The sequence below is a fragment of the Watersipora subatra genome, unplaced genomic scaffold, assembly GCF_963576615.1.
Source record: "Watersipora subatra unplaced genomic scaffold, tzWatSuba1.1 SCAFFOLD_83, whole genome shotgun sequence".
Lineage (NCBI taxonomy): Eukaryota > Metazoa > Bryozoa > Gymnolaemata > Cheilostomatida > Watersiporidae > Watersipora > Watersipora subatra.
The window spans coordinates 338439-349102 of NW_027045424.1; positions in this window are offsets into that span (position 1 = coordinate 338439).

The window sequence follows — 10664 nt, forward strand, 5'->3', positions numbered from 1 at the left end:
AGCATTTCTAGCATGTTTGGTTGAAATTGGAAATTTACAATTTTCACTTTTGTCAGACGTTTGTAATATTCTAACAATAAGCTAATTAGCTCAATTGGAGCATTTCTAGCATGTTTGGTTGAAATTGGAAAATTACATTTTTCAGTTTTGTCAGACGTTTTTAATATTCTCACAATAAGCTAATTAGCTCAATTGAAGCATTTCTAGCATGTTTGGTTGAAATTGGAAATTTATATTTATCTTGTTTGTCAGACGTTTGTAATATTCTCACAATAAGCTAATTAGCTCAATTGGAGCATTCCTAGCATGTTTGGTTGAAATTGGAAATTTACATTTTTCACTTTTGTCAGACATTTGCAATATTCTCACAATAAGCTAATTAGCTCAATTGGAGCATTTCTAGCATGTTTGGTTGAAATTGGAAATTTACATTTTTCAGTTTTGTCAGACGTTTGTAATATTCTCACAATAAGCTAATTAGCTCAATTGGAGCATTTCTAGCATGTTTGGTTGAAATTGGAAATTTACATTTATCATGTTTTGTCAGACGTTTGTAATATTCTCACAATAAGCTAATTAGCTCAATTGGAGCATTTCTAGCATGTTTGGTTGAAATTGGAAATTTACATTTTTCAGTTTTGTCAGACGTTTGTAAAATTCCTACAGTAGGCTTATTTGCGCAATTTGAGCATTTCTAGCATGTTTGGTTGAAATTGGAAATTTACATTTTTCAGTTTTGTCAGACGTTTGTAATATTCTCACAATAAGCTAATTAGCTCAATTAGAGCATTTCTAGCATGTTTGGTTGAAATTGGAAATTTATATTTATCATGTTTGTCAGACGTTTGTAATATTCTCACAATAAGCTAATTAGCTCAATTGGAGCATTTCTAGCATGTTTGGTTGAAATTGGAAATTTACATTTTTCACTTTAGTCAGACGTTTGTAATATTCTCACAATAAGCTAATTAGCTCAATTGGAGCATTTCTAGCATGTTTGGTTGAAATTGGAAATTTACATTTTTCACTTTTGTCAGACAATTGCAATATTCTCACAATAAGCTAATTAGCTCAATTGGAGCATTTCTAGCATGTTTGGTTGAAATTGGAAATTTACAATTTTCAGTTTTGTCAGACGTTTGTAATATTCTAACAATAAGCTAATTAGCTCAATTGGAGCATTTCTAGCATGTTTGGTTGAAATTGGAAAATTACATTTTTCAGTTTTGTCAGACGTTTTTAATATTCTCACAATAAGCTAATTAGCTCAATTGAAGCATTTCTAGCATGTTTGGTTGAAATTGGAAATTTATATTTATCATGTTTGTCAGACGTTTGTAATATTCTCACAATAAGCTAATTAGCTGAATTGGAGCATTCCTAGCATGTTTGGTTGAAATTGGAAATTTACATTTTTCACTTTTGTCAGACGTTTGTAATATTCTCACAATAAGCTATTTAGCTCAATTGGAGCATTTCTAGCATGTTTGGTTGAAATTGGAAATTTACATTTTTCACTTTAGTCAGACGTTTGTAATATTCTCACAATAAGCTAATTAGCTCAATTGGAGCATTTCTAGCATGTTTGGTTGAAATTGGAAATTTACATTTTTCACTTTTGTCAGACAATTGCAATATTCTCACAATAAGCTAATTAGCTCAATTGGAGCATTTCTAGCATGTTTGGTTGAAATTGGAAATTTACAATTTTCACTTTTGTCAGACGTTTGTAATATTCTAACAATAAGCTAATTAGCTCAATTGGAGCATTTCTAGCATGTTTGGTTGAAATTGGAAAATTACATTTTTCAGTTTTGTCAGACGTTTTTAATATTCTCACAATAAGCTAATTAGCTCAATTGAAGCATTTCTAGCATGTTTGGTTGAAATTGGAAATTTATATTTATCTTGTTTGTCAGACGTTTGTAATATTCTCACAATAAGCTAATTAGCTCAATTGGAGCATTCCTAGCATGTTTGGTTGAAATTGGAAATTTACATTTTTCACTTTTGTCAGACATTTGCAATATTCTCACAATAAGCTAATTAGCTCAATTGGAGCATTTCTAGCATGTTTGGTTGAAATTGGAAATTTACATTTTTCAGTTTTGTCAGACGTTTGTAATATTCTCACAATAAGCTAATTAGCTCAATTGGAGCATTTCTAGCATGTTTGGTTGAAATTGGAAATTTACATTTATCATGTTTTGTCAGACGTTTGTAATATTCTCACAATAAGCTAATTAGCTCAATTGGAGCATTTCTAGCATGTTTGGTTGAAATTGGAAATTTACATTTTTCAGTTTTGTCAGACGTTTGTAAAATTCCTACAGTAGGCTTATTTGCGCAATTTGAGCATTTCTAGCATGTTTGGTTGAAATTGGAAATTTACATTTTTCAGTTTTGTCAGACGTTTGTAATATTCTCACAATAAGCTAATTAGCTCAATTAGAGCATTTCTAGCATGTTTGGTTGAAATTGGAAATTTATATTTATCATGTTTGTCAGACGTTTGTAATATTCTCACAATAAGCTAATTAGCTCAATTGGAGCATTTCTAGCATGTTTGGTTGAAATTGGAAATTTACATTTTTCACTTTAGTCAGACGTTTGTAATATTCTCACAATAAGCTAATTAGCTCAATTGGAGCATTTCTAGCATGTTTGGTTGAAATTGGAAATTTACATTTTTCACTTTTGTCAGACAATTGCAATATTCTCACAATAAGCTAATTAGCTCAATTGGAGCATTTCTAGCATGTTTGGTTGAAATTGGAAATTTACAATTTTCAGTTTTGTCAGACGTTTGTAATATTCTAACAATAAGCTAATTAGCTCAATTGGAGCATTTCTAGCATGTTTGGTTGAAATTGGAAAATTACATTTTTCAGTTTTGTCAGACGTTTTTAATATTCTCACAATAAGCTAATTAGCTCAATTGAAGCATTTCTAGCATGTTTGGTTGAAATTGGAAATTTATATTTATCATGTTTGTCAGACGTTTGTAATATTCTCACAATAAGCTAATTAGCTGAATTGGAGCATTCCTAGCATGTTTGGATGAAATTGGAAATTTACATTTTTCACTTTTGTCAGACGTTTGTAATATTCTCACAATAAGCTATTTAGCTCAATTGGAGCATTTCTAGCATGTTTGGTTGAAATTGGAAATTTACATTTTTCACTTTTGTCAGACAATTGCAATATTCTCACAATAAGCTAATTAGCTCAATTGGAGCATTTCTAGCATGTTTGGTTGAAATTGGAAATTTACATTTTTCAGTGTTGTCAGACGTTTGTAATATTCTCACAATAAGCTAATTAGCTCAATTGGAGCATTTCTAGCATGTTTGGTTGAAATTGGAAATTTACATTTTTCACTTTTGTCAGACAATTGCAATATTCTCACAATAAGCTAATTAGCTCAATTGGAGCATTTCTAGCATGTTTGGTTGAAATTGGAAATTTACATTTTTCAGTGTTGTCAGACGTTTGTAATATTCTCACAATAAGCTAATTAGCTCAATTGGAGCATTTCTAGCATGTTTGGTTAAAAATGGAAATTTACATTTTTCACTTTTGTCAGACAATTGCAATATTCTCACAATAAGCTAATTAGCTCAATTGGAGCATTTCTAGCATGTTTGGTTGAAATTGGAAATTTACATTTTTCAGTGTTGTCAGACGTTTGTAATATTCTCACAATAAGCTAATTAGCTCAATTGGAGCATTTCTAGCATGTTTGGTTGAAATTGGAAAATTACATTTTTCAGTTTTGTCAGACGTTTTTAATATTCTCACAATAAGCTAATTAGCTCAATTGGAGCATTTCTAGCATGTTTGGTTGAAATTGGAAATTTACATTTTTCACTTTTGTCAGACAATTGCAATATTCTCACAATAAGCTAATTAGCTCAATTGGAGCATTTCTAGCATGTTTGGTTGAAATTGGAAATTTACATTTTTCAGTTTTGTCAGACGTTTGTAATATTCTCACAATAAGCTAATTAGCTCAATTGGAGCATTTCTAGCATGTTTGGTTGAAATTGGAAATTTACATTTATCATGTTTTGTCAGACGTTTGTAATATTCTCACAATAAGCTAATTAGCTCAATTGGAGCATTTCTAGCATGTTTGGTTGAAATTGGAAATTTACATTTTTCACTTTTGTCAGACAATTGCAATATTCTCACAATAAGCTAATTAGCTCAATTGGAGCATTTCTAGCATGTTTGGTTGAAATTGGAAATTTACATTTTTCACTTTTGTCAGACAATTGCAATATTCTCACAATAAGCTAATTAGCTCAATTGGAGCATTTCTAGCATGTTTGGTTGAAATTGGAAATTTACATTTTTCAGTTTTGTCAGACGTTTGTAATATTCTAACAATAAGCTAATTAGCTCAATTGGAGCATTTCTAGCATGTTTGGTTGAAATTGGAAAATTACATTTTTCAGTTTTGTCAGACGTTTTTAATATTCTCACAATAAGCTAATTAGCTCAATTGAAGCATTTCTAGCATGTTTGGTTGAAATTGGAAATTTACATTTTTCAGTTTTGTCAGAAAATTGCAATATTCTCACAATAAGCTAATTAGCTCAATTGGAGCATTTCTAGCATGTTTGGTTGAAATTGGAAATTTGCATTTTTCAGTGTTGTCAGACGTTTGTAATATTCTCACAATAAGCTAATTAGCTCAATTGGAGCATTTCTAGCATGTTTGGTTAAAAATGGAAATTTACATTTTTCACTTTTGTCAGACAATTGCAATATTCTCACAATAAGCTAATTAGCTCAATTGGAGCATTTCTAGCATGTTTGGTTGAAATTGGAAATTTACATTTTTCAGTGTTGTCAGACGTTTGTAATATTCTCACAATAAGCTAATTAGCTCGATTGGAGCATTTCTAGCATGTTTGGTTGAAATTGGAAAATTACATTTTTCAGTTTTGTCAGACGTTTTTAATATTCTCACAATAAGCTAATTAGCTCAATTGGAGCATTTCTAGCATGTTTGGTTGAAATTGGAAATTTACATTTTTCACTTTTGTCAGACATTTGCAATATTCTCACAATAAGCTAATTAGCTCAATTGGAGCATTTCTAGCATGTTTGGTTGAAATTGGAAATTTACATTTTTCAGTTTTGTCAGACGTTTGTAATATTCTCACAATAAGCTAATTAGCTCAATTGGAGCATTTCTAGCATGTTTGGTTGAAATTGGAAAATTACATTTTTCAGTTTTGTCAGACGTTTTTAATATTCTCACAATAAGCTAATTAGCTCAATTGAAGCATTTCTAGCATGTTTGGTTGAAATTGGAAATTTATATTTATCATGTTTGTCAGACGTTTGTAATATTCTCACAATAAGCTAATTAGCTCAATTGGAGCATTCCTAGCATGTTTGGTTGAAATTGGAAAATTACATTTTTCACTTTTGTCAGACGTTTGTAATATTCTCACAATAAGCTAATTAGCTCAATTGGAGCATTTCTAGCATGTTTGGTTGAAATTGGAAATTTACATTTTTCACTTTTGTCAGACAATTGCAATATTCTCACAATAAGCTAATTAGCTCAATTGGAGCATTTCTAGCATGTTTGGTTGAAATTGGAAATTTACATTTTTCAGTGTTGTCAGACGTTTGTAATATTCTCACAATAAGCTAATTAGCTCAATTGGAGCATTTCTAGCATGTTTGGTTGAAATTGGAAATTTACATTTTTCACTTTTGTCAGACAATTGCAATATTCTCACAATAAGCTAATTAGCTCAATTGGAGCATTTCTAGCATGTTTGGTTGAAATTGGAAATTTACATTTTTCAGTGTTGTCAGACGTTTGTAATATTCTCACAATAAGCTAATTAGCTCAATTGGAGCATTTCTAGCATGTTTGGTCAAAAATGGAAATTTACATTTTTCAGTTTTGTCAGACAATTGCAATATTCTCACAATAAGCTAATTAGCTCAATTGGAGCATTTCTAGCATGTTTGGTTGAAATTGGAAATTTACATTTTTCAGTGTTGTCAGACGTTTGTAATATTCTCACAATAAGCTAATTAGCTCAATTGGAGCATTTCTAGCATGTTTGGTTGAAATTGGAAAATTACATTTTTCAGTTTTGTCAGACGTTTTTAATATTCTCACAATAAGCTAATTAGCTCAATTGGAGCATTTCTAGCATGTTTGCTTGAAATTGGAAATTTACATTTTTCACTTTTGTCAGACAATTGCAATATTCTCACAATAAGCTAATTAGCTCAATTGGAGCATTTCTAGCATGTTTGGTTGAAATTGGAAATTTACATTTTTCAGTTTTGTCAGACGTTTGTAATATTCTCATAATAAGCTAATTAGCTCAATTGGAGCATTTCTAGCATGTTTGGTTGAAATTGGAAATTTACATTTATCATGTTTTGTCAGACGTTTGTAATATTCTCACAATAAGCTAATTAGCTCAATTGGAGCATTTCTAGCATGTTTGGTTGAAATTGGAAATTTACATTTTTCACTTTTGTCAGACAATTGCAATATTCTCACAATAAGCTAATTAGCTCAATTGGAGCATTTCTAGCATGTTTGGTTGAAATTGGAAATTTACATTTTTCACTTTTGTCAGACAATTGCAATATTCTCACAATAAGCTAATTAGCTCAATTGGAGCATTTCTAGCATGTTTGGTTGAAATTGGAAATTTACATTTTTCAGTTTTGTCAGACGTTTGTAATATTCTAACAATAAGCTAATTAGCTCAATTGGAGCATTTCTAGCATGTTTGGTTGAAATTGGAAAATTACATTTTTCAGTTTTGTCAGACGTTTTTAATATTCTCACAATAAGCTAATTAGCTCAATTGAAGCATTTCTAGCATGTTTGGTTGAAATTGGAAATTTACATTTTTCAGTTTTGTCAGAAAATTGCAATATTCTCACAATAAGCTAATTAGCTCAATTGGAGCATTTCTAGCATGTTTGGTTGAAATTGGAAATTTACATTTTTCAGTTTTGTCAGACGTTTGTAATATTCTCACAATAAGCTAATTAGCTCAATTGGAGCATTTCTAGCATGTTTGGTTGAAATTGGAAATTTACATTTTTTAGTTTTGTCAGACGTTTGTAATATTCTCACAATAAGCTAATTAGCTCAATTGGAGCATTTCTAGCATGTTTGGTTGAAATTGGAAATTTATATTTATCATGTTTGTCAGACGTTTGTAATATTCTCACAATAAGCTAATTAGCTCAATTGGAGCATTTCTAGCATGTTTGGTTGAAATTGGAAAATTACATTTTTCAGTTTTGTCAGACGTTTTTAATATTCTCACAATAAGCTAATTAGCTCAATTGAAGCATTTCTAGCATGTTTGGTTGAAATTGGAAATTTATATTTATCATGTTTGTCAGACGTTTGTAATATTCTCACAATAAGCTAATTAGCTCAATTGGAGCATTCCTAGCATGTTTGGTTGAAATTGGAAATTTACATTTTTCACTTTTGTCAGACGTTTGTAATATTCTCACAATAAGCTAATTAGCTCAATTGGAGCATTTCTAGCATGTTTGGTTGAAATTGGAAATTTACATTTTTCACTTTTGTCAGACAATTGCAATATTCTCACAATAAGCTAATTAGCTCAATTGGAGCATTTCTAGCATGTTTGGTTGAAATTGGAAATTTACATTTTTCAGTGTTGTCAGACGTTTGTAATATTCTCACAATAAGCTAATTAGCTCAATTGGAGCATTTCTAGCATGTTTGGTTGAAATTGGAAATTTACATTTTTCACTTTTGTCAGACAATTGCAATATTCTCACAATAAGCTAATTAGCTCAATTGGAGCATTTCTAGCATGTTTGGTTGAGATTGGAAATTTACATTTTTCAGTTTTGTCAGACGTTTGTAATATTCTCACAATAAGCTAATTAGCTCAATTGGAGCATTTTTAGCATGTTTGGTTGAAATTGGAAATTTACATTTATCATGTTTTGTCAGACGTTTGTAATATTCTCACAATAAGCTAATTAGCTCAATTGGAGCATTTCTAGCATGTTTGGTTGAAATTGGAAATTTACATTTTTCAGTTTTGTCAGACGTTTGTAATATTCTCACAATAAGCTAATTAGCTCAATTGGAGCATTTCTAGCATGTTTGGTTGAAATTGGAAATTTACATTTTTCACTTTTGTCAGACAATTGCAATATTCTCACAATAAGCTAATTAGCTCAATTGGAGCATTTCTAGCATGTTTGGTTGAAATTGGAAATTTACATTTTTCAGTGTTGTCAGACGTTTGTAATATTCTCACAATAAGCTAATTAGCTCAATTGGAGCATTTCTAGCATGTTTGGTTGAAATTGGAAATTTACATTTTTCACTTTTGTCAGACAATTGCAATATTCTCACAATAAGCTAATTAGCTCAATTGGAGCATTTCTAGCATGTTTGGTTGAGATTGGAAATTTACATTTTTCAGTTTTGTCAGACGTTTGTAATATTCTCACAATAAGCTAATTAGCTCAATTGGAGCATTTCTAGCATGTTTGGTTGAAATTGGAAATTTACATTTATCATGTTTTGTCAGACGTTTGTAATATTCTCACAATAAGCTAATTAGCTCAATTGGAGCATTTCTAGCATGTTTGGTTGAAATTGGAAATTTACATTTTTCAGTTTTGTCAGACGTTTGTAAAATTCCTACAGTAGGCTTATTTGCGCAATTTGACCATTTCTAGCATGTTTGGTTGAAATTGGAAATTTACATTTTTCAGTTTTGTCAGACGTTTGTAATATTCTCACAATAAGCTAATTAGCTCAATTAGAGCATTTCTAGCATGTTTGGTTGAAATTGGAAATTTATATTTATCATGTTTGTCAGACGTTTGTAATATTCTCACAATAAGCTAATTAGCTCAATTGGAGCATTTCTAGCATGTTTGGTTGAAATTGGAAATTTACATTTTTCACTTTAGTCAGACGTTTGTAATATTCTCACAATAAGCTAATTAGCTCAATTGGAGCATTTCTAGCATGTTTGGTTGAAATTGGAAATTTACATTTTTCACTTTTGTCAGACAATTGCAATATTCTCACAATAAGCTAATTAGCTCAATTGGAGCATTTCTAGCATGTTTGGTTGAAATTGGAAATTTACAATTTTCAGTTTTGTCAGACGTTTGTAATATTCTAACAATAAGCTAATTAGCTCAATTGGAGCATTTCTAGCATGTTTGGTTGAAATTGGAAAATTACATTTTTCAGTTTTGTCAGACGTTTTTAATATTCTCACAATAAGCTAATTAGCTCAATTGAAGCATTTCTAGCATGTTTGGTTGAAATTGGAAATTTATATTTATCATGTTTGTCAGACGTTTGTAATATTCTCACAATAAGCTAATTAGCTCAATTGGAGCATTCCTAGCATGTTTGGTTGAAATTGGAAATTTACATTTTTCACTTTTGTCAGACGTTTGTAATATTCTCACAATAAGCTAATTAGCTCAATTGGAGCATTTCTAGCATGTTTGGTTGAAATTGGAAATTTACATTTTTCACTTTTGTCAGACAATTGCAATATTCTCACAATAAGCTAATTAGCTCAATTGGAGCATTTCTAGCATGTTTGGTTGAAATTGGAAATTTACATTTTTCAGTGTTGTCAGACGTTTGTAATATTCTCACAATAAGCTAATTAGCTCAATTGGAGCATTTCTAGCATGTTTGGTTGAAATTGGAAATTTACATTTTTCACTTTTGTCAGACAATTGCAATATTCTCACAATAAGCTAATTAGCTCAATTGGAGCATTTCTAGCATGTTTGGTTGAAATTGGAAATTTACATTTTTCAGTGTTGTCAGACGTTTGTAATATTCTCACAATAAGCTAATTAGCTCAATTGGAGCATTTCTAGCATGTTTGGTTAAAAATGGAAATTTACATTTTTCACTTTTGTCAGACAATTGCAATATTCTCACAATAAGCTAATTAGCTCAATTGGAGCATTTCTAGCATGTTTGGTTGAAATTGGAAATTTACATTTTTCAGTGTTGTCAGACGTTTGTAATATTCTCACAATAAGCTAATTAGCTCAATTGGAGCATTTCTAGCATGTTTGGTTGAAATTGGAAAATTACATTTTTCAGTTTTGTCAGACGTTTTTAATATTCTCACAATAAGCTAATTAGCTCAATTGGAGCATTTCTAGCATGTTTGGTTGAAATTGGAAATTTACATTTTTCACTTTTGTCAGACAATTGCAATATTCTCACAATAAGCTAATTAGCTCAATTGGAGCATTTCTAGCATGTTTGGTTGAAATTGGAAATTTTACATTTTTCAGTTTTGTCAGACGTTTGTAATATTCTCACAATAAGCTAATTAGCTCAATTGGAGCATTTCTAGCATGTTTGGTTGAAATTGGAAATTTACATTTTTCACTTTTGTCAGACAATTGCAATATTCTCACAATAAGCTAATTAGCTCAATTGGAGCATTTCTAGCATGTTTGGTTGAAATTGGAAATTTACATTTTTCAGTTTTGTCAGACGTTTGTAATATTCTAACAATAAGCTAATTAGCTCAATTGGAGCATTTCTAGCATGTTTGGTTGAAATTGGAAAATTACATTTTTCAGTTTTGTCAGACGTTTTTAATATTCTC